This window comes from Anomaloglossus baeobatrachus, chromosome 1, assembly GCF_048569485.1.
Source record: "Anomaloglossus baeobatrachus isolate aAnoBae1 chromosome 1, aAnoBae1.hap1, whole genome shotgun sequence".
Taxonomy (NCBI): domain Eukaryota; kingdom Metazoa; phylum Chordata; class Amphibia; order Anura; family Aromobatidae; genus Anomaloglossus; species Anomaloglossus baeobatrachus.
Genome location: NC_134353.1, coordinates 918,813,778 through 918,833,486, shown reverse-complemented (window position 1 = coordinate 918,833,486; position 19,709 = coordinate 918,813,778). Strand labels below are relative to the sequence as shown.

At 53.3% G+C, this 19,709-nt stretch overlaps 1 protein-coding gene across 1 annotated transcript in view; it reads left to right on the top strand.

The window, feature by feature from the left end:
* Positions 1 to 19,709, top strand: part of NOL6 (nucleolar protein 6) — a 175,110-nt gene that overhangs the window by 47,989 nt on the left and 107,412 nt on the right. The gene's annotated exons all lie outside the window — the stretch shown is intronic.

The window sequence follows — 19,709 nt, the reverse complement described above, 5'->3', positions numbered from 1 at the left end:
GCAATAACTAGCAAATTGTCGCTCTGACATTTCAAGGGTTAAAGCTATAAAATCATACATAACTCTGTAAATGCATTGCAATCCCTTTCTTTGTCGCTCTATTGGGAGACCCAGACAATTGGGTGTATAGGCTATGCCTCCGGAGGCCGCACAAAGTATTACACTCAAAAGTGTTAAGCCCATCCCCTTCTGCCTATACACCCCCCGTGCTCCCACGGGCTCCTCAGTTTTTTGCTTTGTGCGAAGGAGGTCAGACACGCACGCACAGCTCCACAGATTGGTCAGCAGCAGCTGCTGACCATGTCGGATGGAAGAAAAGTGGGCCCATATAGGGCCCCCAGCATGCTCCCTTCTCACCCCACTCTTGTCGGCGGTGTTGTAAGGTTGAGGTATCCATTGCGGGTACGGAGGCTGGAGCCCACATGCTGTTTTCCTTCCCCATCCCCTCAGGGCTCTGGTGGAAGTGGGATCCTATCGGTCTCCAGGCACTGAGACCGTGCTTCATCCACAACTCCTGTGGAGCCTGCTGGATAGGAGCCGGGTATCGTTCAGGGACATGGCCCTGCTACTTGGAGGTACTCTGTGTCCCCGTTGGGACCGCGCACAGCAACACTCCAGCTTTGCTGGGTGTGCTAGTGCACCGGGGACAGCGGCGCTGACCGGGTTAATATGTGCCATTACACACTCAGCGTTGCTGAGTGTGTTTTATGTATAGGGACCGCCGCACTGACCGCCGCTGCCATGGAAACACTGCGGCACGGCTGGGACTTGTAGTGCGCCGGGGACTTCCACGCCGGCCGCGCTTTTACGGCGGCCGCGTTTATTACTAGAGTCCCCGGCTTTTTGCGGCCTAGTTTCCTTTCCTCCCGCCCATAGCCCTGACAGGCAGGGGAAGGGCGGGACGCTGCATAGAACGAGCAGCACGGAGGGCTGGAGCATGCTTTGCATACTCCACTCCCCTCACTGTGCACAGTGCAGGCACCAGTTCCCGCTCTTTCTGGGTCACGCCCACGGCTCCCTCCTCTCCTCAGGACGCATTCCTGTCAGCTCCTCGGACGCTGCAGAGGGGGACAAAATCTGGGAGACCCAGGCAGGGACTCTGGTGGCCTCACAACCGCTTTAAGCGGGTGGTAAGCAGTACCTGTGGTGCTAGCCCCATTGTGCAGTAGTGTAACATTATATGTTTATTTTACACTGTATAGTGCACAGTTGATTTCTGGCTATATACCCTATTGTGTTGCTCAGGGAAGATAATAGCATGGCGCCCACGAAAGGCAGGGGTGCCAAAACACAGGCTTATTATGCTGCCTGCGCCGCATGTACGACCCCGTTACCGGCAGGTTCCACTGACCCTCATTGTGTGCACTGTTCGGCCCCTGTGGCACTTACTCAGCCAGAGCCTCTGCTAGGGGGGGCCCAGGGGGAGCCACCTGCTAACACTGTTCAGGTGACGGGGACAGAGTTTGCAAAACTCTCTGAGACTATGGCTAAGATACTAGAAGCCTTGCAGTCCAGGCCGGTATCTCAGCACAGGGACTCTGTTGATTCTTTGTTCCCTGGCCCACCTCAGCTGGACCAACAATGTCCTCCCGGGGTATCTCATGGATCCCAGGCTGAGGGTTCTGACACAGACCCCAGCCCCAGACCGACTAAGCGAGCTCGCTTGACAATTCCCTTGACATCCTCATATTGTTCAGGGTCTCAGCGGGGGGAATCGCTGGTTGATGACGCGGAAGTAGCTGATCAGGATTCTGATCCTGAGGCCGCTCTCAATCTTGATACTCCGGACGGGGACGCCATAGTGAACGACCTTATTGCGTCCATCAATCGTATGTTGGATATTTCTCCCTCAGCTCCTCCGGCGGAGGAGTCGGCTTCCCAGCAGGAGAAATTCCGTTTCAGGTTTCCCAAGCGTACACCGAGTATGTTTCTGGACCACTCTGATTTCAGAGAGGCAGTCCAGAATCACCATGCTTGTCCAGATAAGCGTTTTTCTAAGCGCCTTAAGGATACACGTTATCCCTTTCCCCCTGACGTGGTCAAGGGTTGGACTCAGTGTCCCAAAGTGGATCCTCCAATCTCCAGACTGGCAGCTAGATCCATACTTGCAGTGGAAGATGGGGCTTCACTCAAAGATGCCACTGACAGGCAGATGGAGCTCTGGTTGAAATCCATCTTTGAAGCTATCGGCGCTTCTTTTGCCCCAGCATTCGCAGCCGTATGGGCGCTACAAGCTATCTCAGCAGGTCAAGCGCAAATTGTCGCAGCCACACGCACGTCCGCGCCACAGGTGGCGTCCATAACCACTCAGACGTCGGCATTTGCGTCTTACGCTATTAATGCTATCCTGGACTCTGCGAGCCGTACGGTGGTTGCAGCCGCCAATTCGGTGGTACTCCGCAGGGCCTTGTGGCTACGGGAATGGAAGGCAGATTCTGTTTCCAAAAAGCGCTTAACCAGTTTGCCAATTTCTGGCGAACGATTGTTTGGCGAGCGTTTGGATGAAATCATCAAACAATCCAAGGGAAAGGATACATCCTTACCCCAGCCCAAACCGAACATACCCCAACAGAGGAAGGGGCAGTCGAGGTTTCGGTCCTTTCGGGGCGCGGGCAGGTCCCAATTCTCCTCGTCCAAAAGTCCTCAGAAAGATCAAAGGAACTCTGATGCATGGCGGTCTAAGTCACGTCCTAAACAGACCACCGGAGGTGCCGCTACCAAAGCGGCTTCCTCATGACTTTCGGCATCCTCACTCCGCATCCTCGGTCGGTGGCAGGCTCTCCCGCTTTTGCGACACCTGGCTGCCACGGGTAAAAGACCGTTGGGTGAGAGACATTCTGTCTCACGGTTACAGGATAGAGTTCAGCTCTCGTCCCCCGACTCGATTCTTCAGGTCATCCCCGCCTCCCGAGCGAGCCGAGGCTCTTCTGCAGGCGCTGGGCATTCTGAAGGCAGAAGGAGTGGTGGTCCCTGTTCCTCTTCAGCAACAGGGCCACGGTTTTTACTCCAACTTGTTTGTGGTCCCAAAGAAGGACGGGTCTTTCCGACCTGTCCTGGACCTGAAACTTCTCAACAAACACGTAAAGACCAGGCGTTCCGGATGGAATCCTCCGCTCCGTCATCGCCTCAATGTCCCAGGGAGATTTCCTTGCATCGATCGATATCAAAGATGCTTATCTCCACGTACCGATTGCTCCAGAGCACCAGCGCTTCTTGCGCATCGCCATAGGGAACGAACACCTGCAGTTCGTGGCACTGCCATTCGGCCTGGCAACAGCCCCACGGGTTTTCACCAAGGTTATGGCTACTGTAGTAGCGGTCCTCCACTCTCAGGGTCACTCGGTGATCCCGTACTTGGACGATCTGTTGATCAAGGCACCCTCTCTAGAGGCATGCCAACACAGCCTCGACGCTACCCTGGAGACTCTCCAGAGTTTCGGGTGGATCATCAATTTTCCAAAGTCAAATCTGACACCGGCCCAATCGCTGACATACCTTGGCATGGAGTTTCATACCCTCTCAGCGATAGTGAAGCTTCCGCTGATCAAGCAGCGGTCACTACAGACAGGGGTACAATCTCTCCTTCAAGGTCGGTCACACACCTTGAGGCGCCTCATGCACTTCCTGGGGAAGATGGTGGCAGCAATGGAGGCAGTTCCTTTCGCGCAGTTTCACCTGCGTCCTCTTCAATGGGACATCCTACGCAAATGGGACAGGAAGCCGACGTCCCTCGACAGGAACGTCTCCCTCTCGCAGGCGACCAAAGCTTCCCTTCGGTGGTGGCTTCTTCCCACTTCATTATCGAAAGGGAAATCCTTCCTACCCCCATCCTGGGAGGTGGTCACGACGGACGCGAGTCTGTCAGGGTGGGGAGCGGTTTTTCTCCACCACAGGGCTCAGGGGACGTGGACCCAGCAAGAGTCCTCGCTTCAGATCAATGTTCTGGAAATACGGGCAGTGTATCTTGCCCTGAAAGCGTTCCAGCAGTGGCTGGAAGGCAAGCAGATCAGAATTCAGTCAGACAATTCCACAGCGGTGGCATACATCAACCACCAAGGCGGCACACGCAGTCGGCAAGCCTTCCAGGAAGTCCGGCGGATTCTGCTGTGGGTGGAAGCCACGGCCTCCACCATCTCCGCAGTTCACATTCCAGGCGTGGAAAACTGGGAAGCAGATTATCTCAGTCGCCAGGGCATGGACGCAGGGGAATGGTCCCTTCACCCGGACGTGTTTCAGGAGATCTGTTGCCGCTGGGGGGTGCCTGACGTCGACCTCATGGCGTCCCGGCACAACAACAAGGTACCGGCGTTCATGGCACGGTCTCAAGATCCCAGAGCTCCGGCGGCAGACGCCTTAGTTCAGGATTGGTCGCAGTTTCAGCTCCCTTATGTGTTTCCTCCGCTGGCACTGTTGCCCAGAGTGTTACGCAAGATCAGGGCCGACTGCCGCCGCGTCATCCTCGTCGCTCCAGACTGGCCGAGGCGGTCGTGGTACCCGGATCTGTGGCATCTCACGGTCGGCCAACCGTGGGCACTACCAGACCGACCAGACTTGCTATCTCAAGGGCCGTTTTTCCATCTGAATTCTGCGGCTCTCAACCTGACTGTGTGGCCATTGAGTCCTGGATCCTAGCGTCTTCAGGGTTATCTCAAGACGTCATTGCCACTATGAGACAAGCTAGGAAACCAACGTCCGCCAAGATCTACCACAGGACGTGGAAAATTTTCCTGTCGTGGTGCTCTGCTCAGGGTATTTCTCCCTGGCCTTTTGCCTTGCCCACTTTTCTGTCCTTCATTCAATCTGGACTGGAAAAGGGTTTGTCGCTCGGCTCCCTTAAGGGACAAGTCTCAGCGCTCTCTGTGTTTTTCCAGAAGCGCCTAGCCAGACTTCCACAGGTACGCACGTTCCTGCAGGGGGTTTGTCACATCGTCCCTCCTTACAAGCGGCCGTTAGAACCCTGGGATCTGAACAGGGTGCTGACGGTTCTTCAGAAACCACCATTCGAGCCAATGAGGGATATTTCTCTCTCACGCCTTTCGCAGAAAGTGGTTTTTCTAGTAGCAGTCACTTCACTTCGGAGAGTGTCTGAGCTAGCAGCGTTGTCGTGAAAAGCCCCCTTCCTGGTGTTTCACCAGGACAAGGTGGTTCTGCGTCCGGTTCCGGAATTTCTCCCTAAGGTGGTATCCCCCTTTCATCTCAATCAGGATATCTCCTTACCTTCTTTTTGTCCTCATCCAGTTCACCAATGTGAAAAGGATTTGCACTTGTTAGATCTGGTGAGAGCACTCAGGCTCTACATTTCTCGTACGGCGCCCCTGCGCCGCTCGGATGCACTCTTTGTCCTTGTCGCTGGCCAGCGTAAAGGGTCACAGGCTTCCAAATCAACCCTGGCTCGGTGGATCAAGGAGCCAATTATCGAAGCTTACCGTTCGGCTGGGCTTCCGGTTCCCTCAGGGCTGAAGGCCCATTCTACCAGAGCCGTGGGCGCGTCCTGGGCTTTGAGGCACCAGGCTACGGCTCAGCAGGTGTGTCAGGCGGCTACCTGGTCGAGCCTGCACACGTTCACGAAGCACTATCAGGTGCATACCTATGCTTCGGCGGATGCCAGCCTAGGTAGACGAGTCCTTCAGGCGGCGGTTGCCCACCTGTAGGAAGAGGCCGTTTTACGGCTCTCTTACGAGGTATTATTTTACCCACCCAGGGACTGCTTTTGGACGTCCCAATTGTCTGGGTCTCCCAATAGAGCGACAAAGAAGAAGGGAATTTTGTTTACTTACCGTAAATTCCTTTTCTTCTAGCTCTAATTGGGAGACCCAGCACCCGCCCCTGTTTTTTTGTGTACACATGTTGTTCATGTTGAATGGTTTCAGTTCTCCGATATTCCTTCGGATTGAAGTTACTTTAAACCAGTTTATAATTCTTTTTCCTCCTTCTTGCTTTTGCACCAAAACTGAGGAGCCCGTGGGAGCACGGGGGGTGTATAGGCAGAAGGGGAGGGGCTTAACACTTTTGAGTGTAATACTTTGTGCGGCCTCCGGAGGCATAGCCTATACACCCAATTGTCTGGGTCTCCCAATTAGAGCTAGAAGAAAAGGAATTTACGGTAAGTAAACAAAATTCCCTTCTTCTTGAATTGATCTTAAGTTACAGCGTATGCTATACTGCAGGCGGCCGGCACATTTCTGTTGGTTGTTACTGGAAATTAATAACAAGGTTATTTACAGAATAAGGCTGGTTTCACACATCAGTTTTTTTTTTTTTTTAGCATCAGGCACAATCCTGCGAAAAACGTATAAAACGGATCAGGCGCCGGATCACTTATTTCCCCATAGTCTTGTATTAGCGCGGTATTGTGCCGCATGGTGTTGCGTTTCTTCAGGCGTGCGCTGGATCTGGCAAAAGTTGTCTGTGCGGCCGCCGGACAGGACGCACAATGTATGGCCTTTTTCACACATCACTTTATGCTATCATGCGGAATCCGGAGGTTTTTTAAAAAAAAAAAAACTGATCCGGCGGAGGATTCTTTTTTCCCTCATAGCGTTGTTTTTGAGCCGGATTGTGCTGCATTGGCCTTGCGTTTTGACCCGGCATGCGCCAGATCTGGTGAAATGTGTCTGTGTGGCCGCTGGAAGGAACGCAGCATGTAACGTTTTTTGTGTCTGGCAAAAAAACGGATTGCGATGGATCCGGCGATGTCCGTTTTTTTAACAATGGTAGCCTATGGGCGCCAAATCCGTCGCCATCCATAAAAAAATGGAATCGGGTGACAAAACCGTTTTTTTTTTCTGGGCATGCCCAGAACATATGTAAATTCACTTCTGGAAAGAAAAAAAAAAAATCCTCCTCACTGGAAGAGGAAAAATGACTGTTTTTTTGCCTGATCCGTCACATCAGTTTTGTCACAATCTGCGATGGATCACAATTCAGTTTGTGCCTGAAGAAAAAAAACAAAATGTGAAAAAGTAAACTTTTTGGTGAAAAACAAACAGACGCCGACGGATCCGGTGTGTTGTATAATGGAAGCCTATGGGCATTTGATCCATCGTAATACGGCAAAAAACGCAATACAGTGACGGATTGTTTTTCTTTGTCGCTCCATTGGGAGACCCAGACAATTGGGTGTATAGCTTCTGCCTCCGGAGGCCACACAAAGTATTACACTTAAAAGTGTAAAGCCCCTCCCCTTCTGCCTATACACCCCCCGTGCCTCACGGGCTCCTCAGTTTTTATGCTTTGTGCGAAGGAGGCTGACATCCACGCATAGCTCCACATCTTAGTCAGCAGCAGCTGCTGACTATGTCGGATGGAAGAAAAGAGGGCCCATAACAGGGCCCCCAGCATGCTCCCTTCTCACCCCACTCTGGTCGGCGGTGTTGTTAAGGTTGAGGTACCCATTGCGGGTACATAGGCAGGAGCCACATGCTGTTTTCCTTCCCCATCCCTCAGGGCTCTGGGTGAAGTGGGATCCTAATCGGTCTCCAGGCACTGGGACCGTGCTCCCTCCGCAGCCCCTGGGGAATCTGCTGGACAGGAGCTGGGTATCGTCAGGGACAAGGCCCTGCTACTGTGAGGTACTCTGTGTCCCCGTGGGGGACCGCGCATGGAGCGCTCGTGCCATACACACTGCAGCACTGCTGGGTGTGTTAGTGCGCCGGGGACTACCGCGCCGACCGCGCTTATTTGCCAGCCGCGCTTATAACTTTAGTCCCCGGCTTTTGCGGCCTAGTATCGCATATTCCCGCCCCCAGGCCTGCCAGTCAGGGGAAGGGCGGGACGCTGCACAGGACGTCAGCGCTGAGGGCTGGAGCATACTTTGTATCCTCCTCCCCCCTCACTCAGCACAGTGGGGCATCAGATTCCCGCACTTTCTAGGGCACGCCCACGGCCCCCTCCTCCCCACAGAACGCCGGCAGCCATTCCTGTCAGCACTTCTGACGCTGGAGAGGAGAGACGGCTCTGGGAGGCCCAGGCAGGGAATCTGGTGATCACACAACCGCTTTGAGCGGTCGGTAAGCAGCACCTGTGGTGCTGGCCCCACTGAGTGCCGAAGTGTACATATATATATTTGCTTATATGCTATACATTTACACTGTACGGTCGCACTGTTGATTTTTGGCTATATACCCTCCTGGATTGTACTCAGAGGAGACAACAGCATGTCGTCCGCAAAAAGCAAGGGTGCCAAAGCACAGGCTTACTTTGCAATCTGTACCTCATGTGCGGCTATACTACCGGCAGGTTCCACCGACCCTCATTGTGTGCAATGCTCGGCCCCTGTGGCACTTACTCAGCCGGAGCCTCTGCTACTGGTGGCCCAGGTGGAACCACCTGCTACCACTGTCCAGGTGACAGGGACGGAGTTTGCAGTATTTGCTGACAAACTGTCTGAGAGTATGGATAAATGGTCTGCTAAGATACTAGAAGCCTTACAGTCCAGACCGGTGACTCAGGCCCCGGGCACTGTTGAATCTTTGACCCCTGGCCCCCCTCAGTTGGAGCAGCAAAGTGCTCCTGGGGTGACTCATAGGTCCCAGGGTGAGGTCTCTGACACGGACCGCAGTCCCAGGCCGCCTAAGCGGGCTCGCTGGGAAATTCCCTCGACTTCATCACACTGTTCAGGGTCTCAGCAGGAAGACTCTCTGGATGATGAAGCGGAGGTAGCAGATCAGGATTCTGATCCTGAGGCCGCTCTCAACCTAGATACACCTGAAGGTGACGCCATAGTGAATGACCTTATAGCGACCATCAATCAGGTGTTGGATATTTCTCCCCCAGCTCCTCCAATTGAGGAGTCAGCTTCTCAGCAGGAGAAATTCCGTTTCAGGTTTCCCAAGCGTACATTGAGTACGTTTCTGGATCACTCTGACTTCAGAGAGGCAGTCCAGAAACACCGAGCTTGTCCAGATAAGCGTTTTTCCAAGCGCCTTAAGGATACACGTTATCCCTTCCCCCCTGACGTTGTCAAGGGCTGGGCTCAGTGTCCCAAGGTGGATCCTCCAGTCTCCAGACTGGCGGCTAGATCCATAGTTGCAGTGGAAGATGGGGCTTCACTCAAAGATGCCACTGACAGACAGATGGAGCTCTGGTTGAAATCCATCTATGAAGCTATCGGCGCGTCTTTTGCTCCAGCATTCGCAGCCGTATGGGCACTCCAAGCTATCTCAGCTTGTCATGCGCAGATTAATGCAGTCACACGTACGTCTGCTCCGCAAGTGGTGTCCTTAACCTCTCAGGCGTCGGCGTTTGCGTCCTACGCCATTAATGCTGTCCTGGACTCTGCGAGCCGTACGGCGGTAGCATCCGCCAATTCGGTGGCAGTCCGCAGGGCCATGTGGCTACGTGAATGGAAGGCAGACTCTGCTTCCAAAAAGTTCTTAACCGGTTTGCCATTTTCTGGCGACCGCCTGTTTGGTGAGCGATTGGATGAAATCATTAAACAATCCAAGGGAAAGGACTCATCCTTACCCCAGTCCAAACCAAACAGACCTCAACCACGGAAGGTACAATCGAGGTTTCGGTCCTTTCGGTCCGCGGGCAGGTCTCAATTCTCCTCGTCCAAAAGGCCTCAGAAGGATCAGAGGAACTCCGATTCATGGCGGTCTAAGTCACGTCCTAAAAAGACCGCCGGAGGTACCGCTCCCAAAGCGGCCTCCTCATGACTTTCGGCCTCCTCACACCGCATCCTCGGTCGGTGGCAGGCTTTCCCGCTTTTGCGACGCCTGGCTGCCACAGGTAAAAGACCGTTGGGTGAGAGACATTCTGTCTCACGGTTACAGGATAGAGTTCAGCTCTCGTCCTCCGACTCGATTCTTCAGAACATCTCCGCCCCCCGAACGAGCCGATGCTCTTCTTCAGGCGGTGTGCACTCTGAAGGCAGAAGGAGTGGTGATCCCTGTTCCCTTTCAGCAACAGGGTCACGGTTTTTACTCCAACTTGTTCGTGGTGCCAAAAAAGGACGGATCCTTCTGTCCTGTTCTGGACCTAAAACTGCTCAACAAACACGTAAAAACCAGGCGGTTCCGGATGGAATCCCTCCGCTCCGTCATCGCCTCAATGTCCCAAGGAGATTTCCTAGCATCAATCGACATCAAAGATGCTTATCTCCACGTACCGATTGCTCCAGAGCATCAGCGCTTCCTGCGTTTCGCCATAGGGGACGAACACCTTCAGTTCGTGGCACTGCCTTTCGGCCTGGCGACAGCCCCACGGGTCTTCACCAAGGTCATGGCAACAGTAGTAGCAGTTCTGCACTCTCAGGGACACTCGGTGATCCCTTACTTAGACGATCTGCTTGTCAAGGCACCCTCTCAAGTGGCATGCCAACACAGCCTGAACATTGCTCTGGAGACTCTCCAGAGTTTCGGGTGGATCATCAATTTTCCAAAGTCAAATCTGACACCGGCCCAATCTCTGACATATCTTGGCATGGAGTTTCATACTCTCTCAGCGATAGTGAAGCTTCCGCTGGACAAACAGCGTTCACTACCTACGGGGGTGCAATCTCTCCTTCAAGGCCAGTCACACCCCTTGAGGCGCCTCATGCACTTCTTAGGGAAGATGGTAGCAGCAATGGAGGCAGTTCCATTTGCGCAGTTTCATCTGCGTCCTCTTCAATGGGACATTCTCCGCAAATGGGACAGGAAGTCGACGTCCCTCGACAGGAACGTCTCCCTTTCTCGGGCAGCCAAGGCTTCCCTTCAGTGGTGGCTTCTTCCCACTTCTCTGTCGAAGGGGAAATCCTTCCTGCCCCCATCCTGGGCTGTGGTCACGACGGACGCGAGCCTGTCAGGGTGGGGAGCGGTCTTTCTCCACCACAGGGCTCAGGGCACCTGGACTCAGCCAGAGTCCTCCCTTCAGATCAATGTTCTGGAGATAAGGGCAGTGTATCTTGCCCTAAAGGCGTTCCAGCCGTGGCTGGAAGGCAAGCAGATCCGAATTCAGTCGTACAACTCCACAGCGGTGGCATACATCAACCACCAAGGCGGAACACGCAGTCGGCAAGCCTTCCAGGAAGTCCGGCGGATTCTGCTATGGGTGGAAGCCACAGCCTCCACCATATCCGCAGTTCACATCCCGGGCGTAGAAAACTGGGAAGCAGATTTTCTCAGTCGCCAGGGCATGGACGCAGGGGAATGGTCCCTTCACTCGGACGTGTTTCAGGAGATCTGTTGCCGCTGGGGGATGCCGGACGTCGACCTAATGGCGTCCCGGCACAACAACAAGGTCCCGACATTCATGGCACGGTCTCAAGATCACAGAACTCTGGCGGCAGACGCCTTAGTTCAGGATTGGTCGCAGTTTCAACTCCCTTATGTGTTTCCTCCTCTGGCACTGCTGCCCAGAGTGTTACGCAAGATCAGGTCCGACTGCCGCCGCGCCATCCTCGTCGCTCCAGACTGGCCGAGGAGGTCGTGGTACCCGGATCTGTGGCATCTCACGGTGGGCCAACCGTGGGCACTACCAGACCGACCAGACTTGCTGTCTCAAGGGCCGTTTTTCCATCTGAATTCTGCGGCCCTCAACCTGACTGTGTGGCCATTGAGTCCTGGATCCTAGCGTCTTCAGGGTTATCTCAAGAGGTCATTGCCACTATGAGACAGGCTAGGAAACCAACGTCCGCCAAGATCTCCCACAGGACGTGGAGGATATTCTTATCTTGGTGCTCTGATCAGGGTTTTTCTCCCTGGCCATTTGCCTTGCCCACTTTTCTTTCCTTCCTTCAATCCGGATTGGAAAAAGGTTTGTCGCTCGGCTCCCTTAAGGGACAAGTCTCAGCGCTCTCTGTGTTTTTTCAGAAGCGCCTAGCCAGACTTCCACAGGTACGCACGTTCCTGCAGGGGGTTTGTCACATCGTCCCTCCTTACAAGCGTCCGTTAGAACCCTGGGATCTGAACAGGGTGCTGATGGCTCTTCAGAAACCACCTTTCGAGCCAATGAGGGATATTTCTCTCTCACGCCTTTCGCAGAAAGTGGCCTTCCTAGTAGCAGTCACATCACTTCGGAGAGTGTCTGAGCTAGCAGCACTGTCATGCAAAGCCCCCTTCCTGGTGTTTCACCAGGACAAGGTGGTTCTGCGTCCGGTTCCGGAATTTCTCCCTAAGGTGGTATCCCCCTTTCATCTCAATCAGGATATCTCCTTACCTTCTTTTTGTCCTCATCCAGTTCACCAATGTGAAAGGGATTTGCACTTGTTAGATCTGGTGAGAGCACTCAGATTCTACATCTCTCGTACGGCGCCCCTGCGCCGCTCGGATGCACTCTTTGTCCTTGTCGCTGGCCAGCGTAAAGGGTCACAGACTTCCAAATCAACCCTGGCTCGGTGGATCAAGGAACCAATTCTCGAAGCTTACCGATCTTCTGGGCTTCCGGTTCCCTCAGGGCTGAGGGCCCATTCTACCAGAGCCGTGGGTGCGTCCTGGGCTTTGCGGCACCAGGCTACGGCTCAGCAGGTGTGTCAGGCAGCTACCTGGTCGAGCCTGCACACTTTCACGAAAGCAGTAAGTGGTGGAAATTCCTTTCCTGATCCAGCAACACGTCCGGGATAAATGTGAATTAAAAATTCATTTTATTGAAAAATTATTAAAAAACAATCATCAGAATGACATCCAAAAAATGTTTTCTTTAAAAAGAAAGCGTCTTACGCGTTTCTGGCCATTGTGGCCCTTAGTCATAGACTAAGGGCCACAATGGCCAGAAACGCGTAAGACGCTTTCTTTTTAAAGAAAACATTTTTTGGATGTCATTCTGATGATTGTTTTTTAATAATTTCTTTATCGTTCCTATGGGAGACCCAGACCATGGGTGTATAGCTACTGCCCCCGGAGGACACACAAAGTTACTACACTCAAAACGTGTAGCTCCTCCCTCCTAGCATATACACCCCCTGCTAGCCAGTTCTAGCCAGTTTCTTGCTTTGTGTCAGGAGGATCCACACACACACATGCATCCCTTTTTGATTTTTCATTTTTTACAAAGATTTGGAAGAAAAGCGGGTCCACTGGACCCCCGGCATGTCCCTTCACACTCCCCTGGCGGCAGTGCTGTTAAGGTTGACTTCAGGGCAGGAGCCCTTCATGCCGCGCTCCTTCAACATCCCTTAGGGGCTCTGATTTGAAGTGGGAGCCAACACGGTTCTCACTGCCTTGCAGGAGACCGGCCTCCATCCGCAGCCCTTGTGCAGGACCCTGCTGGACGGAGCACTGACCCCCACCCCACAGGGACTGGACCCTGCGTCTCAAAGCTAAGTATAGAGACGTTTATTCAGAGGGTCTTTCTGCATGTGGGGCACTTTTATTGGGGGGGACAGTGATTGCTGAATAATGCTGCTTTGTTTACTGTGTTTCCGGCCGGTTCCACAGTTTTTACTGAGAACCGCGCCGATGAGGCCTGATTTTCGGCCGCATGCATAACTTTAGGCCCCGGCTTCAGCCGCGGCCTAGTTTCGTTTCGTTCCCCTGCATGTCAGGCATGCAGGGGGACGCTGCAGAGCCGCCCGCCGGCCGCTCTGCACAGGGGAGGACGCTCCGTTTTGAGGTGATGATTCCCTCCCCTGTACATCTCCTTCGCCCTCCGATTCCCGCTCCTGGGTTAACCCCCGCCTCCCCCCCTCACTGTGGCGCCATTTTCCAGCGTCTTAGTACACTGGTCGGCGCTGGCTGCCCTGCAGCACAGGGAGGGAATACTGGCTGAGGGTCCAGGCTTGGAATCCGGAGGGCACTCATAATATGGCCTGATAAGTCACAACCCCTGGTTGTGCACTTTTTATACACTCTCAGGCATTCTGAAGGAGTTAATTCTTTATCATAGAATCTCCTCCTCAGCAGCATGACACTCTCAGGCATGCTGAAGGAGTTAATTCTTTATCATAGAATCTCCCCCTCAGCAGCATGTCTCACTCTAGCAGCTAAGCTACAAGGTTCTACATGTGCTGCATGTAACCTCATATTGCCTGAACCGGCACACTGTAATGGTTCTTAGGTGGGAGTCCCCCCAGGCTGAACCCCTGTCTTGGGTATTCTACCCATGCTGGACAGAGCCCCCACCTCTGCAGCATGTCTCACAGAGCGAGGCTGCAGGCTGTTTCTTTATTATCCACTGCAGGTAGTCTCGTACGGCTATACCGAGCTCCTAACCACTGTGGCCCCTCAGCATGGGGGCTCATTAATGGTCCCTCCAGCTGCTCCGGTTTTGGTGGCTGACCCCCATAGGATTCCTATTTCCAGGGGTCGGCTGTCCCGGCATCTGCTGAGCATGCAGTTCCCCTCTCAGGGCGTTTTCTGCTGGCTCGGCCAAGCTCACAAGGGACTCTCCTTCTGGGCTCAGACCCCGTTCTCCTGACAGGGAGACGCAGGGTCCCCTGTCCTCCCCGTCCCGCAGCTCCGATTACGAGCTGATTCACCGGACGAGGAAGATGTCTCTACCGCGGACACGGACGCTACTTTATGTACATTGATCCGTCCGTAGGTGACGCAGATGCGAATGATTGGCTTGCGTCCATTATTCTTGTGTCCGCCTGATCAGGGGAGTATTCCCCGCTGGCAGAAAGGCACAGTTTACCTTTAGCAGGCCAAGGAGTGTGTTACTTAACCACTCCAGTTTTCAGGCCGCTGCGTCCAAGCCCACAGCCTATCCTGCAGACCCCACAGCGGGGTTCTGCTGCCTGTCTCCCCCTCCCTTCAGACAGGGTAGCCACTCCGGTCTAGACTGCCCGGTTAGTTGTATCAGTGGCTGACGGCACCTCTATAGGATTCTACCGTACATTAATTTTGTACTGGACCTCACTCCGCTCTGAGATGAAGCGTGTTTCTGAGGACTGTGTTTCCCCTGTCCACCCATGGTGGTCAAGAAGTGGGCTCATTCACTTCAGGTGGCTCAGCCCGGACCGTTATGTCAGTGGCTGATGGCTCCTCACTTAAGGTTCTGCGGTCCGCCCGGTTGTCCTTTGGGCCAAGTCGGTATGGGAACGGCAGGAGCTTGTTCTCCTCAGCTTACAGCAGTTTTTTGTAACTTCTCTGCTTCTCTGGAGGAGATGCATTCTCTCACAGGGACTCTATGCCCAAAACGGTTGCCTGAACTCCAGACTTCAGTCTTTTCATCCTCTGCCAGGTCTGCCATGCTAGACGCCGCACGGCGGTGGTCTGGGCTACCTTCCTCGCTATCCGCAGGCTCCTGTGGCTTCGAAATTGGAAGGCAGATGCCTCTATGGAGGTTCCTGGCTGGGCTCCCCCTTGGTGGGCCCAGTTTCCCCGGAACCAAGCTGGGTGAAATTAAGGAAGCTCTTGGCGGGGAGTGTGCTTCCTCGCCACAATCCTAAACCAGGGAACCTGTCCAGGGCAGGAATCAGTTGAGGTTTCGGTGGTTTCCGTTCCTCCATCTGATCGTCCTCTAGCTCGGCCTAGGTTCATAGAACCAAATGGCTCGAAGCTGCGTCTTCAGAAGACCGCAGGAGATGCTGCCACTGAGCCAGCTTCCTCCGAGCTATCTAGCCACGCCAACAACCTCCTTGGTCGGTGGCAGGCTCTCTCCACTTGGCGACGTATGGTTCTAACACGTCTCCGTTCAGTGGGGGCGGGATTATATCTCCCATGGCTACAGGATGGAATTCTGTCCACCCGCCAAACAGATTTTTTCTGTCAACTCCTCCCGGCTCCAAGGCCGCCGCCTTCTCACAGGCCGTGGCATTTCTTGCAGACCAATGGAGTAATTGTACCGGTTCCCGACTGGGAACGGTTCTGAGATTTTTGCTTAAATCTATTCCTAGTCCCCGAAGAGGGCGGTGCCTTCCGACCTGGATCTTTAGCTTTTCAAGCATAGTCAGGTGTGGCGTTTTCACATGGAGTCTCGGTCTTGTTCCGTGTGTTTTTCACCGGATCAATCAATAACCCAAGGAGATTCCCTAGCAGCCATCGGCATCAGAGATGCCTATCTGCAGGGGTCAATCGCAGTTTCACACCAGCGTTGACTACGTTTTGACAATCGGAGTGGTCCAATTCCACGGCCCCTCGAGTATTCTCATTGGGGCAGCTGTGATTAGGGTCCTGCACCCCTAGGGATTGGCAGTGATCTTTTGCCCTGGACGGCCTTCTTGTCGGGGCTTCATCCAGTGCTGACTCTTAGCAGAGTGCTTCGCTCACTCTCGCCACTCTAACCTATTCGGGTGGCTTGTCTTTCTGCCCAAGTCCACTCTGACTTCGAACCAGAGGTTCTCAGGGACGCAATTCGAGTCTCTATCGGCACTTGTGAAGCTGCTCTTAGTCGATCAGTAGTCCCTCCGCTGGCGGTCGGCGTCGTTCTATCAGACACCATATACAGGTGCTGGTCAGACGGTGGCATCAATGGAAGCGATTCCTTGCCCAGTTTCTCCTGCGTCCTCTGAGATTGGATGTTTTCCGCTGTACAAGCGAACTCCCTCCTCCCACGGGGTGGTGGCTTCGCCACTGACCAGAGGCTCGTTTCAGTGGTGGCTTCGGCCACTCTGTCTCAGGAGCGCTCCTTCCTGGCCCCGTCCCGGGTGAGCCTCACCAGGATGCTAGTCTATCCGCCTTGGGAGCAGTATATCTCCACCGTGGAGCGCAGGGCGCTTGGACTCTGTCCGAATCAGCCCTCTGGATCAATGTGCTGGAAATCAGAGCTGTATTCTAGCTCTCTAAGCCTTCACCATCTGTTGGCGGCTAGGCACATTCGAGTCCAGTCGGACAACGTGACAGCGTTTTTCCTACATCAGCTTCCAGGGCGGGACACTCAGCCGCCTGGCAATCTTGGCGGCTCAACATTCTTCAGTGGACAAGGGACTCCTAGTCCACCGTATCCGCAGCCCACATCCTAGATGTGAAAACTGCGAGGCAGACTATTTCAGCTGTCCAACCGTGGTCCACAATCCTCAGGTTTTGCGGTAGACACACTGGTTCATGTTTGACCCCAGCTTCGTCTCTTTACGTATTTTACCCTCTACCTCTTGTCCAGAGTCCTGCGCAAGATCAGTAAAGAGGGCCGTCGGGTCATTCTCATACTCCAGACTGACCCAGGCAGGCTTGGTACTCTGACCTGCTCCTTCTGTCCGTTGGGTTGCCATGGCATCTTCCGGACCGTCCAGACCTTTTCTCAAAAGGTCCGTTTTTTCCGTCAGAATTCTGGATTCTCAGATTGACGGCGTAGCTCTTGAGTCCCGGATCTTGGCGACTTCTGGTATCCTTCCTGAAGTCATCTCCGCTATGACTCGAGCTCCAAAGTGTCCTTTGACCTTTTTGGCCTTGCCGACCCTCCTGTCCCTTCCACAGTCCGGTCTACAGCTAGGACTATCCCTCATTAAGGGACAGGTCCCAGCTCTGTCAGTATGTGCCAGCGGCGTATCGTCCGGCTGGCTCCGGTGCGCTCCTTTAAGGGCGCATCTCACATCATTCCGCCTTTCCGGCGGCCTATGGAGCCCTGGGACCTTAATCCGGTCCTCCCGGTTCCCGGAAACCTCCCTTTGCGCCTCTTGGGGAGGTTTCTTTGTTTCATCTTTCACAGAAAGTAGTCTTTCTAGTGGCTATATTTTCCCGCCAGAGAGTTCTGGCTGCACTCTCTCGGAGTCACCCCCTTTTTTTGGTCTTTGCATCAAGACAAGGTGGTCTCCGTCCGACTCCGGACTTTTTTCCCTAAGGTGGTTACTGCTTCCACCTTATCCGGGGCAATTTTCCTGCCTTCCTTTTGTCCGGCTCCTGTTCATCGCTTGAGGAAGCGTTGCATATCCTGGATCTGGTGCGGGCGCTCCGGATCTATGTGTCTCGCACCGCCGTTATTAGGCGGTGCACCTCTCTCTGGTGCTGACTGCTAGTCAGCGTAGCGGTCTCTCGGCATCTAAGCCGACCCTGGTTCGTTGGCTTAGGTCGGCCATTTCGGAGACCTACAAGTGTACTCAAGTGCCTTCCCCGCCGGGGATCAGAGCACATTTGATCAGACCTGTCGGCGCCTTTTTGGGCTTTCAGGCACCAGGTTACGGCTCAGTAGGTCTGTCAGACTGCAGCTCGAATTAGTCTGCATACTTTTTCGAAGCACTACCCAAGGCATGCTCATGCTTTGGCAGACGCGGGCTTGGGCAGACGCATCTTTCCGGCGTCTGTCGCCCATTTGTGAAGTTAGGTTTGCCTGCTTCTCAGTTGTCTGTTTATTCCCACCCATGGACTGCTTTTGAACGTCCCATGGTCTGGGTCTCCCATAGGAACGATAAAGAAAAAGAGAATTTTGTTTACTTACCGTAAATTCTTTTTCTTATAGTTCCGTCATGGGAGACCCAGCACCCTCCCTATTGCCTGTTGGCAGGTTTCTTGTTCCGTGTGTCTTCACCGGCTGTTATTGTTGTAGACAGAGGTTCCGGCTCTTCCGGATTTTACTCTCTCTTCTTGTGGGTGGATGTCCTCCTTCAGCTTTTGCACTAAACTGGCTAGAACTGGCTAGCAGGGGGTGTATATGCTAGGAGGGAGGAGCTACACGTTTTGAGTGTAGTAACTTTGTGTGTCCTCCGGGGGCAGTAGCTATACACCCATGGTCTGGGTCTCCCATGACGGAACTATAAGAAAAAGAATTTACGGTAAGTAAACAAAATTCTCTTTTTTTCAATAAAATGAATTTTTAATTCACATTTATCCCGGACGTGTTGCTGGATCAGGAAAGGAATTTCCACCACTTACTGCTTTATATTCCTGAACACGGAATTTGTATCCTTGCACCGTTCTGGGTTTTGGAGCCAGGTGAAATAATATTACGGGTGAGCTGAAATACAACTTTCCTCTTCTACACTTTCACGAAACACTATCAGGTGCATACCTATGCTTCGGCAGATGCCAGCCTAGGTAGGCGAGTCCTTCAGGCGGCGGTTGCCCACCTGTAGGAAGGGGCCGTTTTACGGCTCTATTACGAGGTTTTCCTTTACTTACCCAGGGACTGCTTTTGGACGTCCCAATTGTCTGGGTCTCCCAATGGAGCGACAAAGAAGAAGGGAATTTTGTTTACTTACCGTAAATTCCTTTTCTTCTAGCTCCAATTGGGAGACCCAGCACCCGCCCCTGTTCCCTTCGGGCTGTTGTTCTTTGTGACACATGTTGTTCATGTTGAATGGTTTCAGTTCTCCGAAATTTCTTCGGATTGAATTTACTTTAAACCAATTTATAACTTTTCCTCCTTCTTGCTTTTGCACCAAAACTGAGGAGCCCGTGAGGCACGGGGGGTGTATAGGCAGAAGGGGAGGGGCTTTACACTTTTAAGTGTAATACTTTGTGTGGCCTCCGGAGGCAGAAGCTATACACCCAATTGTCTGGGTCTCCCAATTGGAGCTAGAAGAAAAGGAATTTACGGTAAGTAAACAAAATTCCCTTCTTTTTGTTTTTAAACTGAGCATACTCAGTATCACAATGGAGCCGTTGAAAAATGGAAGAAACGGATGAGAAAAAACTGATGCGACGGATGTGTCGCATCAGTTTTTTCGAGAGATTGTGCCTGATGCCAAAAAAACTGATGTGTGAAAGCAGCCTAACTCGGCTATCCTGAGAACGAGCCTCCAGAATCCTGAGAACTGAGCTCTGCAGCCCGGTGTTCAATAGGGTAGAGATGCTTATGCACTGACTCAGCTCCATATATCATCTATAGGACTGCTGAAAATAGCTGGGTGCTGTAATCGTCTTCATCTGGCAGTACCATAGTCAATGAATGGAGCAGAGTGATTGTGGAGTAAG